Source organism: Myotis myotis, unplaced genomic scaffold (genome assembly GCF_014108235.1).
Source record: "Myotis myotis isolate mMyoMyo1 unplaced genomic scaffold, mMyoMyo1.p scaffold_m19_p_2, whole genome shotgun sequence".
NCBI lineage: Eukaryota > Metazoa > Chordata > Mammalia > Chiroptera > Vespertilionidae > Myotis > Myotis myotis.
In genome coordinates this window covers 87,199,873-87,216,273 of record NW_023416324.1, presented here as the reverse complement: position 1 = coordinate 87,216,273, position 16,401 = coordinate 87,199,873, and the positions used below count along the sequence as shown (strand labels likewise).

Below are 16,401 nucleotides of genomic sequence, written 5' to 3'. Positions count from 1 at the left end.
CACCAAAATGTTTGTTTATAATCATAATACTTTGAAATATCTTTTAAAATGTAATACACCAATAAGAATCCCACACAGAATATTTACAATGTATACCAGAAAAGAATTCTTCTATTAGTACAGTAGTGCCTTCTATATTTTGTGGGGAAAAATATAAAACAATTACAAAAACAATGAGGACAGGCTTCAAAATTAAGGATTAATTAATTTTGTCATTCATTTATTTACTCACATCCATTCAGCAATTATTTATTGAGAGTCCTCCTATGAGCAAGGTGCTGTTTTATCTAAATATTTTTTAAGGAACAAGACAGACAGGGTATCTTTTCTCACAGAGCTTTACATTTTAGTGAGGGAAAGAGGTCAATAAGTAAACAAATAAGAACAATGATAGGCTAAATTGATACTGCAAAAAACTCTTTACTTTTAAACTAAAACCTTAGTGTGTCCAAGTTTAGAAAGAAGTCATATAAATATTTTTTTTAAAGCTAGTGTTCAAAGATTGTCAACATGTTCAGGTCATTCATTCTTCCTACTTTTATTAAAAAGATCACTTATCCCTGTAGTATTGAAAGGAAAACAAATTCAGGAATGTAAAGAAGAAAAAAAAGATAATTCATATTAAGCAAACTTTGGTGGAAGAAGCTCCTTTGATGGTTTTCTAATGTCAGGGTCATTCCAGTCAGGAATCAAACACCTTTTCTCTTGTTCCCTGACTGCTCTCCTTACCCATTTCATCACATGTGCTTCCTCAGCTCACCTGAATGATTACCATTCTGCTTTGTTCCCTCTTTCTAAATATTGCACTGCTTCTTCCTAGTAACTCAAGAGAAGTCCATTATTTTTGACAACTGCTGCAGAGAGAGAAGCAGGGATGATGGAAATACTCAACACTTGCAAATCCTTAGATTCCCAGCATTGGTTTTCTGTTCTCATAGACTTATAGGAACTTTGGTTAGTTAAACTATATCTTTTTTTAATGGAAACATTGGTCACATAAATGAGTGTCAAACCAATTTATGAAGAAAAATGCTTTAATATGGTCTCGCTATAATCAGTGAAGCTAATATATGTTTGCTTATCACATCAATGGGGTTTAAAGATCATTTAAAGAATGTGTTGCTCTATTTCAGCCAAAATTCCCTTCCTATTAATCTGAGCCAAATGTCCCATATATAGGATACCACTTCAAGTTATTTAAAACTACACAGGTATTTAGGGGGTAAAATCTGTTTTTGAAACTTGCAGCATATACTTATATGAAAAAAATTTAATGAACAACCTCATATTTAAACATAGAGGCATCTTTACACATAGTAACATTTATAGTAGTACAAGTAATACTCCCACCTCTATACAGTCTCTATTTTGAATATCCTCTGTGATAGCTTGTGGTTATTGTCTGCAGTTAGCAAGTAGTGTTGAAATATGGAAATTGGGCAACATGCAGCACTTGTCCATGTCTGGTAATTGCACAATTACCTCATATCTCCCTGAATAGATTTGTTTCTACATCTTTCATCTACATTGAAAGATGTCTCAATAGCACATCAACAGAGTACTTGATGTAAGCCAGGCATAACAGAGCACTATCAGGCCATAGGCCAGTAACAAGGGCCAGCAAGCTGAGGTGGAGAAATTGATGGCACAGATTACATAAGCAGCAGCTCTTTGGAGGAGCACGGTACCCTCTAATGTTCCCTCCTGAAGATAGGAAGGGTGTTACAAAGGTGGTTCCTGGATGTCTCTCTTACCACAGCCTTTTGAATTACATGGACATGTGTTCATTCAGTGCTTAGCCTGACCAACAGTGACCTCCTTGAGGGGGGAGGACATAACTCATTCAACAGTTAATCTCCTGTATGTTGTACGGTGCCTGGAAAAATGTTTGTCAAACTAAGAAGAAATAAGTTAATTATAACAAATATGACATTATTGTTTGCAATAAACTCTCTTTTGTTGTGAAGATAGGCCCTAGTATATAAAGCTGGAATCTTTTGCTTTTATTTATTTTCAATTATAGTTATACTGTACACTGACACACATTTGTTCAAATACATTAGCGTTCCCATGTTGACAGCCTCTTTGGTCAGGAAAACTGCACATATATGCCTTGGAGTGGGCTCACCTCGCAGACATTCCAGCATAAATGCAGAGCATCGTGTTGTTTTGTATTTGTGCAAAAAAACAATTTAGAATATGGGGTTTGTCTTTTAATTTTTGGCAGTGCCCCTTGAAATTTTATAAATTTACAAGCATTACATGTGAAAAATTCAAATATTGAGAAACTGTATTGGAAGAGAACAAATATATTTCACAATTATTAGTGCATAAACATTATCATCTTATTTTCTTTTTTTAAATATATTTTATTGGTTTTTTACAGAGAGGAAGGGAGAAGGATAGAGAGTTAGAAACATCTATCAGCTGCCTCCTGCACACCCCCCACTGGAGATGTGCCAGCAACCAAGGTACATGCCCTTGGCTGGAATGGAACCTGGGACCTTTCAGTCCACAGGCCGATGCTCTATCCACTGAGACAAACCGGTCAGGGCTATTATCTTATGTTCTACAAAATGTAGTGCACTCTAAGATAACATTTGAGAATAGTTTTATCTTCTCTAGGAAGTCCTTCCTGATCCCCCATCAGCTGCCTGCACACACACACACACACACACACACACACACACACACACACACACCTCTATTACATACTCCTCGCTGGGTTATGTGCCCTTTTCTATACTTTTCTACACAGCATATTGTATGGGTCATCATCATACTATTTAAAGCACACTATCTGTTTATCCATGTCTCTCAATTGATTAAACACCTCAAGGTAAAAGAACAGAGCTTATTCATATTTAAATTCTATATTTATCATAATAGTTGGCTCATAAGTTCTCAAGAGATTGAGTTGAAATGACTTCCACTTGTGTCTAACAGTGGAATACTCATTACTTATCCAACTTAGTTAGGGGACAAGTCTCTGGCCTCATTTTCATTTGCATCCTGGCCATGATTTGGACTACAGTCAGTCATGATGGAATAAGTAAATTGGGCTAGAGTGAGGCAAACTCACAGGACTGAAAATATCCTCATTAGCAAAGAGTCCAGGCAATTGGACAAGTTAATTGAAACCTATCCTATGGTTATCATGAAAGACCAGTTATGATTTTGATGTCAATTCATCTTGCCAAATATGGCCTTTGTTTGAAAGATATTCATGATATAGCAACTACAAAAATAACAGCATTTAGTAAACTTTTACAATACTCCAAACACCCAGATAAATTACATTATTGTTTTAGTTAATAAGATGAATAAAATTATTAGATAAAGCTTTCTAATATCTGTATTGTCTTATTTTAAGGTGTTTTTACGTACAGTTAAAAATTAATAACAGAAATAAGGAAATTATCTGCATATTCAAGCCCAAATCTATTAACACCATATTTATCTACCAACATATTTTGATTTTTAAAAAATCTCATGTCACCCAACTCTGTAATTAAAAATGAGAACAAAATTAGCCCTTCTAATAACCACATAATATATTGTAAGTAGTTTTTAAGAGTCTCTGTTCCAATTATCTTGAGAATAATACCTTGAGTGAGAATGAGCAATTACTTCCCAGGTATTTTCCATTAAATGTTTAAAGGAGATTATGTCTTTTTTTTTTAAGTTAATGTATTGATTATCAATTGAGAAAATGCCCCTTATAAACAAATATTAATTGACAATAGCTAAAGTAATGAAACAAATGTCTCAAGAAGGGCACTCAGCTGAAAGAAAGAAAAAAAAAACAGCAAAGATTTATTTTAAAGCCACTTTTTTTGCTAGGCAGTTTATATGTGTTATTTTACTTAACTCACATTTCAACCTTGTGAATTATGTGTTATTCCCCTCTCACCCCCAGCATATTCCCCTACCAGTTTTTCTGATAAAAAAAACTAAGATTAACTTGCTCAATGTTCATTAGCCATGACTAAAAACTAGATCTGACTTTAAACTCCAAGATCCCTATGTAGTAAAATGTTGGAAATCTAGGATAAAATGATGTTGAATATAACATTATAGGAAAATGTTAGTTTTAATTCTTACTTCAATTTAACAATTCTGTAATCTTTGGTAAGAGGGTGTATAGAACCCAAAATATCTTCCTGAGTTATACTGTAATTTTGTGTGTTTTTTCAATATATGAAGGGCAATTGCATTTTCACATGTTCTAATTAAGGAAACATTTCTAAACAGACTTGAACACTGCGACTATATGCATGGCTAGGCCATTTCTTGCTACTATGACTCCTTTTATTATACTGCAAGACTAGAATTTTAATTAGGGTGAAACAAAGAACCATTTCCCTAAATTAGATTAACCTTTGCACCTTTAGCAGCTCAAGTTAAGCCCCAAACTGCCCTGAAGATCAAGTGGGATCTGGGGCAAAAGGACTTTCCTTCAACAGGTTAAGTTAGAAAATTACTAGTATATCCAAGTAGAATGACGGCCAGAGAGAAAAAATATAAGCATGTGGACTAGAAGTTATTTTTCACTGAATCTAAAATGTTTCAAGTAATCTATAAGATGCTGAATGATATAACCACTGGATGTAAGATATAGTTGAGCTATAATAAAGGTATCTGGCTAAATCATACTTCAAGTAAATAGTAAATATTAATGTACTCAATACCTGTACTGATAGTTGCAAAAGAACTACATTTGCAGAAGTAATTGATAGGTGCCCATTATTCTCATACTAATTCAAGAACTTTCTCACAGACATTTAAAATGTTGCTTGGCTGGTGTTGCTCAGTGGTTGAGCATCAACCTATGAACCAGGAGGTAACTGGTTCAATCTCAGTCAGAGCACATGCCTGGGTTGTGGACTTGATCCCCAGTAGGGGGTGGCAGGAGGCAGCTGATCAATGATTCTCTCTCATCATTGATATTTCTATTTCTCTCTCTCCCTTGCTCTCTGGATTCAATAAAAAGATGTATTAAAAAATAACTCAGTAAATTAAATTAAATCCTAGTAGAAAACTGTTTGTAAAGCATGGGAGCATCGAAGTTGCAGTGGCAAAGAACATATTCATTAACATTATGTTACTTTATTTTGAGTCTTAGAAATTCCTTCATATTTTACTAAAGTGATGGAAAAGAATGTATATGTATATTTAAGTAAGAAATATGCATGTGCACAATATATTGAAGTATATATAATGTTTCATGCTTTAATGATATATGTAGATAAGCTATTATATGCAATATATTGTGAATTATATACTATACTAGAGGCCCGGTGCACAAAAATTTGTGCACTCGGGGTGGAGGGGGGGGGTCCCTCAGCCCGGCCTGTGCCATCTTGCAGTCTGGGACACCTCGGGAGATAATGACCTGCTGGCTTAGGCCTGCTCCTGGGTGGCAGAGGGCAGGCCCAATCCCTAGGTGCAGCCCCTGGTCGGGCTCAGAGCAGGAACGATTGGGGAGTTGGGGCGCCGCCCCCTGTCATGCACAAAGCAGGGCGAATCAGGAGGTTGCGATGCCACCCTCAGTCACACTCAGGGTAGGGCCAATTGGGGGGTTGGGGCACCGCCCCCTGTCACACTAAAGGCAGGGTCAATGGGGAGGTTGCAGTGCCACCCCCTGTCACGCACAGAGCAGGGCCCATCAGGGGGTTGGGGAGCTCCCCCCTGTCAAACACAGAGCAGGGCCAATAAGGGGGTTGGGGAGCTCCCCCCGTCACTCACAGAGTAGGACCCATAGGGGAGTTGGGGCACTGCCCCCTGTCACACACAGAGCAGGGCCAATCAGGGGGTTGGGGCGCTGCCACTGTCACACTCAGGGCAAGGCCGATGGGGAGGCTATGGCTCTACCCCGTCACACACAGAGCAGGGCCGATCAGGGGATTGTGGCGCTGCACCCTGTCACACACAGAGCCGAAGGGTGATCATGGGGTTGGGGAGCTCCCCCTATCAGGCACAGAGCAGGGCTGATCAGGGGGTTGGGGCACCTTCCCCTGTCATGAACAGAGCAGGGCGGATAGGGAGGTTGTGGCCCCACCCCCTGTCACACACAGAGCCGCAGGGTGATCAGGGGGTTTGGGCACTGCCCCCTGTCACACTGATCCCAGTGCCGAGAGGCCCCTCTGCTCCGCTGATCCCGGTGCTGGGAGGCATATTACCCTTTTACTATATAGAATAGAGGCCTAGTGCACGGGTTGGGGCTGGCTGATTTGCCCTGAAGGGTGTTCTGGATCAGGGTGGGGGTCCCCACTTGGGTGCCTGGCCAGCCTGGGTGAGGGGATGATGGCTGTTTGCAGCTGGTCACACACCCTTCAGGGTGGGGGTCGCCACTGGGGTGCCTGGCCAGTCTGGGTGAGGGGCTGAGGGCTGTTTTCAGGCTGGCGAGTGACTGAAGCTCCCAACTGCTCCTTTTTTTCTTTTTTTTCTTTTTTATTCTGGGCCAGCTTTAGCTTAGGCCTCCACTGCTGAAAGCAGGTTTCTGGCCTTTGTTTACAATGTTGCGATCCTGCTGGCTGAAGCCTGGTGGACTAAAGAAGGTTTCTGGGGTTTTGTTTAGCTTCTATATTTGTTACATAATTGCTTAGAGTTGCAGCTCAGAGGCCTGCAGCGGCAGGCGGGGAACGTTGGAGTCCTCCATCACTGAAGCAAGCAAGCCTCATGTCAGTTTCAAGCTGCCTGGCTGCCGGCCGCCATCTTGGTTGGCAGTTATATTGCATATCTCGCTGATTAGCCAATGGGAAGGGTAGCGGTCGTACACTAATTACCATGTTTCTCTTTTATTAGATAGGATATTTAAATGTAAATTCAGTCACAATAGTGTTTTATATTTTGTACCACTGGTTAATACTGATTCTGGTAAAAACAGCAGTTGAAGCCCTAGCTGGTTTTTGCTCAGTGATTATAGTGTTGGCCCATGGACCAAAGGTTCTCAGGTTCGATTCCTAGTCAATGGCACTTACCTTGGTTGCAGGTTCCACAGTTCCAGACAGGGCGTGTGTGGGAGGCAAAGCTTGATGTGTTTCTGTCTCTCTTTCTCCTCCCTCCCTTCCACTCTCTCTAGAAATCAATGGAAAAAATATCCTCAGGTGAGGATTAACAAAAAAACAAACACAGCAGTTGAAGAGCATAAAGATATCTTGGAATATAGTAAACACAAGAGAGCTAACAGCAAAATATTTAAAAAGCAAATAAACAGAAAAAATACATGACAGAGTAATATATGTCAGCATTTATGATTCATAACTATTTAACATAATGTAAGTTCCTAATAAGGATGCTCTTAATGATTTATTGAATTAATGAATTCAATATATGTAATGAATTGATTTTCAGAATTTTTATTTAATACCATGAGGCTCTATATCTTTTGAAAAACATTCTATGTGGTTGTATTTATTCTATTGAGACATTTGTAAATTGGTTGAGTACAATGTGTACATTCCCAATTTAACTGAAAACATAGTTTACAATTTCCTGTTTATGAAAAAATAATATGGGGTATTATTTATCTAAAAGAGAACTATAAAATTATAAATGCCTTAATTTCCTTTTAATTATTTCAAAGAAATGAAGGAAAAGAATGTAGGGGAAATGTGGGTCTTTTTATGGTTTAGTTAAGCATTATATTATTGCAAATCCTTTTCCCATGATTTTCTCAAATTTTTCAGTTACAGAATTGTTTTGGGTAGTACTACAGAAATTATTAAAAGAGCAGAAAAAAGATCAATATAAAGGGATTATCTTGCTATTAATTTGTGTCAACAAAGGAGGAGGGGAATATTTAAAATTGCATATGGAGAATTTAGACTGGACACCAAGAAAATAGGTACATGACTATGGAAATGAAGAACTAACGCGTACTATTTATTGGGACTCAAAAATGATGTTCACATTTGAGTATGTAATTTCCTTACCAAAAAATTCCATGCACAAATGTTCCTATAAACATATGTTCATTACAAAAAACTTGAAAGAGTAAAAAATAAGAAACAAAATCACCTTTAATATTATTCCTCTAAAGTCTAAAAGAATTCATGTCATCATCATATATTTATTATTCCTGCAAATATGTCAAAATGTTTATATATTTGTTTTAACAACATAATTTAATAAAGATAAAAAACACAGAAATGACAAAACAAAAAATATATATAAATAATTTCCATTTTAGCATACATTATCTTTTTCACTTACCATTATATTGTAGGAATTTCCATTCATCATGTAATGCTCTCAAAAATATCATAACATTCCATTATGTGAACATGCTGTATTCTATTTAATCAATTTATTCTTAAACCTTTAGATTATTCCATTTTGTGATTATTAAGATGTGTTCCTGAAGTCCTTTTGCATATATTTTAACACATTCTTGATTATTTTCTTTTTCTAAACTTCTACATGTAGAGTTACTTAAGTAGAAGGTTTGCACTATTTTAAGGATTTTCACAAATCTCAACATTCTGCAGAAAAGACACATTAACATCAACATTTTTTAAGCAATTAGTGGCTAAAGAAGAAAGTAATTATGTTTCCTTGCATTCAGTCCTTGTTCTGTGGAACCATGACAGACTTTAAATTTTTCCTTTAGAATTATTTTTTCCACTCAGAAAAAGAATACTTCTAAAAGGACCTTAAATCCTGCATCAGCTGAGGCTTACTAAGCAATATCAATAAGATCATATCATTCTCAAGAAAAGCATGTTTTAAATAAAAAGGAAATGTCAGCCTTGAGCATTTTTATTAACCATCTTCCCATCTTGCCTTTACATTCAGCTTTGGCTGACCACTTCCCCTCTCTGGTTTATTTGTATTAGAAATAAGTGGATTCATTAACTGTGCCACGTGGTGGGTAGGCCCGGCCTGTGAGTGTCCAGTAACAGGGAATGGTTGTCTTTTTCATGGGGTGACTGATGTTTACTTTGTAGATGGCCTCAGGAGCCTATGTAATCTGAGACTGGTCTTTGTTTACTTCTTGTTTTACTGATAATGCTGACCCATTTGAAACCTGCAAGAAAGAAAAATAAACATTCGGGAATATTGTACCTGTAGTAACTCTTCCTTTGGTGGCTATTTTGGAATCTCTTCAAAGAATTTTTTAACCCTCTCTTCTCCCAACAAAATCTTGTACCTATTTTCCCAATAAAACCCAAAGTAATCAACATCGAAACAATTTAAAAAAGCAAATTAAAAATATAAAAGATTAAAATTATGGCTTAAAGAGAGTTTGTATCTGGCATTGAATTACCTGTGTGTTCACATGTTTTGTGTCTGCTGTTTGCTAATGACACATATTAATAACTGAACTGTCTACAGGAATTAAACTTGAATAATAAGTTAACTTAGATTTTTCTGTACTGACACGTTTGTTTTATTCTTTTAGATGTGTTGAAATGAATTTTTTTAATGATGATATGACATAAACATGAAGTGAGAGAAGCATTTTAATAACTAACATGTTAGTATTTAATTGCTAACATGTTAATGAAAATTTATTATTGTGCCACACACCTCATTAAGCTATTTGTTACATTATTTTACTTAACTATACAGCCAATATTCATGTTTTATATATGAAGAAACCAAGGTACAAAGAGATTAATTCCCCAAAAGCAGAGGGCTAGCAACTGGTGACTGCATGCAGACAGAGATCCACACCTGCCTGAGTCTGGAGTCCATGTGCTTAACCATCACACTGCGCTGCCTCTATTCTTTATAATTCAAAATTGCATGAACACTAATATAAACAAGTATACTGGAATCTGAACAAATGAGCAACCAACAGCATACACCCATTCAGCTAACCTTAACATGTGCCCATTATCTTCACTGACACATCGCCTAGCTCAGAAATGACTAGGCATTTATGATCTGTTTAATTGCATTGAAGTCTCCTTAAAGGGCTAGATTTGCCACTGTTCAAACCATTTTTGCTATTCCAATTTTAGATTTGTGCATGGTGGGGGGGGGGGGGGGGGGGGGGGGGGGGGGGGGGGGGGGCGGTCCCTCAGCCTGGCCTGTGCCCTTTTGGAATCTGGGACCCCTTTGGGGATGTAGCAGTGCACCAAGTGGCAGGCGCCCAGGGAGGAGCCCGAGCCGGGGCCAGGTGCTGAGCTGCTCGTGCTCATCCCAGCCCGCTGTGCCTGCCGTCGCTGCTGGGTAGCGCTGCCACAGAGATGGGAGACGCTCCAGCCTCAGCAGCTGTGCTCACCAGCCATGAGCCGGGCTTCTGGCTGAGCAGCGCTCCCCCTGTGGGAGTGCACTAACCACTAGGGGGCAGCTCCTGCATTGAACATCTGCACCCTGGTGGTCAGTGCACGTCATAGCGACTGGTCAACTGGTCGTTCCTGCTATTCTGGTAATGAAGTAATAAATAGCTTCATTACCACAAATTAGTTACTATATTTTCTTTTTATGTGCGTGTTTTCAAGAATTATATTTAATTTCAAAGAATTAGCATCATTTTGCATGGTGGGTTCTGAAAGAAGTTTAGAAAGATTTTGAGGAATTACACTACTTGGAAAGGTATAGCCTCTCTACGTAAATGAACCATTTTTAGGAATCTTCATGTTAAGTATGAGTATTAAAAACGTGTTTAAAAGTATTCATGTTACTTTATTCTTGTATACATTATATTCACAGCCTGAATATTTTTTTAAAATTAAGTTGCATGTACTTACAATGCATGATGTGTTCAGGAGACTAGCAGTTACATCCCAGAACAAAGTTGATCAGTTAAAAGTCTAGTCCATGCACTAGTGATGGTGAACCTTTTGAGCTCAGTGTGTCAGCATTTTGAAAAACCCTAGCTTAACTCTGGTGCCGTGTCACATAGAGAAATTTTTTGATATTTGCAACCATAGTAAAACAAAGACTTATATTTTTGGTATTTATTTTATATATTTAAATGCCATTTAACAAAGAAAAACCAACCAAAAAAATGAGTTCATGTGTCACTCTGACACGTGTGTCATAGGTTCGCCATCACTGCACTAGGAAAACCAGAGGCACTCCTTTGGAGCTGCACTGGCCTGTAGCCTGCTCAGTGTGGTGACTGTCACATCTTCCACTTCCCCTTATTTGCTTAGAGTTGTTTTGTTAGTTGCACCAACAACAGTCTGATGATTTAAGGTCTACTTCATAAGCAGGTACTTGGAATAGAAAAGGGTTTCCGAGGGCATTTAAAAATATATAAAATAAAGATGTTGCTAAAAGCTATCTTCTTAGATTCACAAGGATGAGAGGAAAGCCCAATTCCAACTCAAAAATCATCATGACCAGCCAAATGCTTTGCTCTGTCATGGACGGCAGAGACGTGGGCATGCAAACCAGTGTGTTCACACCATTGACACTGCTAAAAAGTAGGCCAGATCTTCAGTCCAGGTAAGAACCCAGGTGCTTGGGAGAAAAATCCATTCTAACTATTGTATTCATTTTCCAGGAATACAATCCATAGTAGCAGGGAGCATTTAGGAATGGTTCTCCGTGACTGTATTTCAATGAAGAAACTCAGAATATGGGAGCATTAATGGTGATTGTAGCCAAGCAGAAAAATAAAGGGTTACCAAACCAGGGCTACAATAACAGGAACAGGTAGTGTTTAGTTGGTGTGAGTATTTATATTATCCTATACAATAAAGAGGGAATATGCAAATTGACTATCACTCTGCCACAAAGCTGGTGGTGCCCACAGTAGAGGCGGGGTTTCTGTAAAACAAAATGGCTGCACCCACAGCTGAGACCGAGTTCCCTTAAGGAGCCTTAATCAGCCATCAGCAGGGGCCTGAGGCTGTGTGTCCCCCCAACCCCGTGGGGCTTGACAGAGGACCTCAGGCCACTCCCCCCGCCCTGGCACCAGGCCAGGGGACCTAAGGCCGCACCACTCTCCTGGCGGGGCTTAATGGGGGACCTCAAGGTGTGCCCCCCGCCCTGGTTCTGGGCTGGGGGACCTCAGGCTGCTCCTCCCACCCCGATGCCAGGCCAGGGGACCTCAGGCCATGACCCCATCCTGGCACGGGGCCAGGGAGCCTGAGGCCACACTCCCCACCCTGGCGCCAGGCTGGGGAACCTGAGGCTGTGCCCCCCACCTGGCCGGGCATGACAGGAGACCTCAGGCCATGCCCTCTGCCTGGCAGGGCTTGATGGGAGACCTCAAGGTGTGCCCCGCCCCAGTGCTGGGCCAGGGGAACTCAGGCTGCTCCCCTCACCCTTGGTCAGGGGACCTCAGGCCGTACCCTCTGCCTGGCAGGGCTTGAAGGGAGACATGAGGTTGTGCCCCCCTCCTGGCGCCAGGCCAGGGGGTCTTAGGCTGTGCACACCCACCCGGCGGGGCTTGACAAGGGTGGGACCAGCCAGGTCTGGATCTAGCCCAATGCGGGGGAGCCAGCCGGGTCTGGGTCTCGCACGATTTTGCGGTGCACATGGATGGGCGGGGACTTGACTCTGGGTCCCGTGGTGTGCCCCAGATTCTGACAGGAGGGAGATTTTCATATACATTTTACTAATTTTCTTTCATCTCTGACACTTCTATTACAGAGAAAGAGCAAATAGCAATATTAAAATATTTCCTCTAATTAATCCCCTTTTAATGTGCATGAATTTCATGCATTGGGCGACTAGTAGGAATTATAATGAGAAAGACCATTATGATGATATTAAAACAGTGGGTGGTATGGTAGGATATTTTTACCTCACTAATGAAATGGGAAACCCTGAGACAGGTGTGATGCAGAGAGATAGCACTATTTTTTTTGTGTAGTGTTAATTTTTTTTATTAAATTTTGCTCATTCTCTTCTATGTGTTCAAAATTGTTCCTTCCCTATGTCATTATGCATTAATATCAAAACTGGCTTATACATGAGACACTTGTCTTTGGGCCTGGTCTTTGGGGCCTATGAACCTTTTGGCGGTATGTGTTTTGGTTGGAGCTTAGGTTAAAGTAATATTAACAACAATAATAACAATAACAACAATCGACATACATGTAATGTCTACTCTGTACCAGGCAGGATATAAGAGCTTTACATCCATTAGCTCTCCTGATCCTCACACCATCCTCTGGGTGAGGTACTGTAATAATCACCATTATATTTGTTGAACCTGAGGTACAGAGAGGCAAAGTAAGTATTCCAGTACATCAGTAGTAAACAGCAGAGCTAGGCTTGTACCTCAGAGGATGTGGGAGAAATTTTACGCCCTGCATTGCCTCTCACACAAGTGTTCAGTAGCACAGCATTTGGAAAAAGACCTTCAAGCTTTCGGCAGTAGAGAGCCCAAAAGGCTGCCAGAACTGGGGTCCCCTCTATTCAACCACCAGTCAGAGGAAAGAGCCAGGTCCAGAAGTAGAGGCAATCTGGCTTAATGGAGGAGCTAGAAGCTGGAAGATATGGATGAAAACCAGATGTGAGACAAAGGTGGCGTGAGAAAAAGGCTAAGCAGTTACAATCTTCCAGGTGAATCCAGGTTTAAGTCATTATCTCTGGAACATAGGAAGCCAATAAAGCATTTAGCTAATTAAAATTTTAAAGTCCACTCTAGAAGCAATTAGAAAACTTATCTGAAGTGGGGGAGGCAGAGTAGATACCAGGAGAACCTGGAGGCAGACTCAGTAGCCTAGGCAGTGGTCGGCAAACTGTGGCTCGCAAGCGCATGCGGCTCTTTGGCTCCTTGAGGGTGGCTCTTCCACAAAATACCACATGCGGGCGCGCATATTCAGTGTGATTGAAACTTTGTGGCCCATGCGCAGAAGTCGGTATTTTGTGGAAGAGCCACACTCAAGGGGCCAAAGAGCCGCATGTGACTCGCGAGCCGCAGTTTGCCCATCACTGGCCTAGAGGGTGATGAAGGGTCTTAGATTAAAGAGTTGCTGGTGCAAGAATGCTCCCTCTGATCCAAACTTGGAAACCAGCTAGGACTGGTCGTTGATGTGTAGACACCTTGAATATGATACTTTGGCTTATGGGTTGTTTTTTCCATTCCAATTTTTAATGCAAAGTTCTATCTGTTTTAAATGAAATTCTTGGCTTTTGTTCTTAAACATGATTTAGGCCATTTGAAATTTATAAGAAAGTAACAAAGAAAAAATTCACATGTTAAATTTGGCATGATATCTAAGGCAAATAATAGAACTGGTAATTTGTGGTCTTGGAGTCCTCTTTCTATAATAAAAATAAAATAAAATAAAATCTGGCCTGCAACAATAATCAAAGAGTTAAACCAACACAGTAGCCTTAGTCTGTTTGCTTTTGCTGAGTTCAATATTTTCAAAAGGGGTAGGATCACTTTCTATATAAATTTGTACTGCATCATTCACTGTCAGGTAGTTGAAAATTTATAGTATAATATTAAATAATTTTGACTTGAAAAAGTGCCTATTTGTATTTAATTTGCTAGTTTAATAATATCTCTACAAAAAGTCTAAAATATCTCTAATTTTTCTTAATAACAAAAATACTACCTTGTCAAAACTTGATGTATTCCAAAGGTATAAATTATTATTATAAACTATGAGATATTAAAGCATGGGTTTCATGTACTACTTAATACTAAATAGCATTCACCTATATTGTGACCTAATATCATACCTATGTGACTTCAAGTATGCTTTAACACTTGTTGAAAGAAAGTTTATGAAGATTTCTACAAGGAATGACTGTGATTAGAAAATATAATTCATTGGGCTGTCTCTTTTTTAAAATATATTTTTATTGATATCAGAAAGGAAGGGAGAGAGAGATAGAAACACCAATGATGAGAGAGAATCATTGATCGGCTGCCTCCTGCATGCCCCTTACTGGGGATCGAGCCCACAACCCCAGCATGTGCCCTTGACCGGAATCAAACCCAGGACCCTTCAGTCTGCAGGCAGATGCTCAGTCCAGTGAGCCAAACCGGCAAGGGCTGGGCTGTCTCTTATAGGAACAAAGCAAACCAGATTGATCCAGGATTCAAAAGAGCATTGCTTGTATCCTAGATAAACCAATAAAATATATCTGAATGTGTTTGTATTTACTTCCTGTAAAGATTGTTGGAAAGGTCAAAGTTTTGACTTTTCTGTACTACTTTTTAAGAGCAGGATTACTAATGTTGCATTCTACCTAAAACATCTTGGTTTACAGATAATGTAAAACTTGTGTCCAAAAGACCAACTAACTAAAGTTACTATATTGGTGATAATAGAAGTTACCGACGTGAAAGCACTGAACCACAACAACAAAAAAGGCAGAGGCTGATGGTTCAAATTCTACCTATAACTTTGGAAGACCCACTCTCCTTTTCTTTGTCAGCTGGGTTCTCTGAAAGCCATATGTTTGTGTGGGGCCTATAGGGAGTTTAGTGCCACTCATTGTTTGTACAAAGTTTCTTTTGTGACTGATGATTATTAATTACCCTCCGGAAAGAATTTCAAGTCAGAAGGGCTCCAGTTTCAAAATTAACATATGTACCAGCCCTTTCCACTTGAATGGGAAGATCCTGTTGATGGCTCTTGTTTGGTGCCAGGCCCTCACGTGCTTCCCCATGGAAGCCATAGTTAGAGGGAAACAATTTCCTGACCTGACTGACAGACATTTACCTAGAATTTCTATAAGCACCACGAGCTTATTATTTATTGTATAAACAGCTATGTGTTTACAAATTAAAGATGGCATTGTTCCCCAAAAATGGCAGGTCAATGACTATAAATTGAAATTGTTTTGGGAAGATTAGGAAACAATTGGGAACCAAGAGACAAAAAGTCTTACAAATACCCCAAAAGTATAAAGAAAAAGTGAAATACTAAAGTTTAAACAGCTTATTATGAGAGGCTATTTGACTCTTTATTCGGAACAAAATTTCTCTTATTTTAGATACAATTTGAGTAATCTTTTTGTTGCTTTCCTTAATATCCAGGGGCTGGTGATCGACAGTTGCAAATTTATAGAATGGGATGGATTCCTTAATAAGTAACAGTTGACGGCCCACTAGAGAAATATGAACAGAAAAACTACCCCTGGAAAATGGCACAGTAAGTATTAAAGAAAAGAAAAATTTAGTGGTTGTGGGTTATTTCATAAGTACAAATTTAGTAAACATAGCATAGAGGGCTCATTTGGGTTGCACTATCCTGCTCCAAAATAGGAACTCCATTTCCTAGCTTTACAATGCTCTTTTGAATCCTGCATCAATCGGGTTTGCTTTATTCCTGAGACAGTCTAATGAATTATATTTCCCAGTAACAGTCATTCCTAATGGAAATATTCATGAGTTTCTTTTTTTCTTTCTTTTTTTTTTCTGTTGGAACCATTTAAACCATCCCATAAGTATCTATTGAGTTCTAACACTGCTCTAAGTGATATTAAGTTTTCCAAGTGTTCTTATTATTTTTTCTTTAGTGTCAA

At 39.2% G+C, this 16,401-nt stretch overlaps 1 long non-coding RNA gene across 4 annotated transcripts in view; it reads left to right on the top strand.

Annotated features, from left to right (window-relative positions):
* The window catches only part of LOC118677043, a 54,804-nt gene that overhangs the window by 16,184 nt on the left and 22,219 nt on the right, over positions 1-16,401 (top strand). For 2 of the 4 annotated variants that reach the window (XR_004974307.1, XR_004974310.1), the window contains exons 1-2: positions 11,470-11,616; positions 15,914-16,028. This is a non-coding gene — a long non-coding RNA (uncharacterized LOC118677043). Of the gene's footprint in view, positions 1-11,243; positions 11,407-11,469; positions 11,617-15,913; positions 16,029-16,401 lie in introns of those variants that run through there. The other 2 variants (XR_004974308.1, XR_004974309.1) reach the window with 2 other exon arrangements.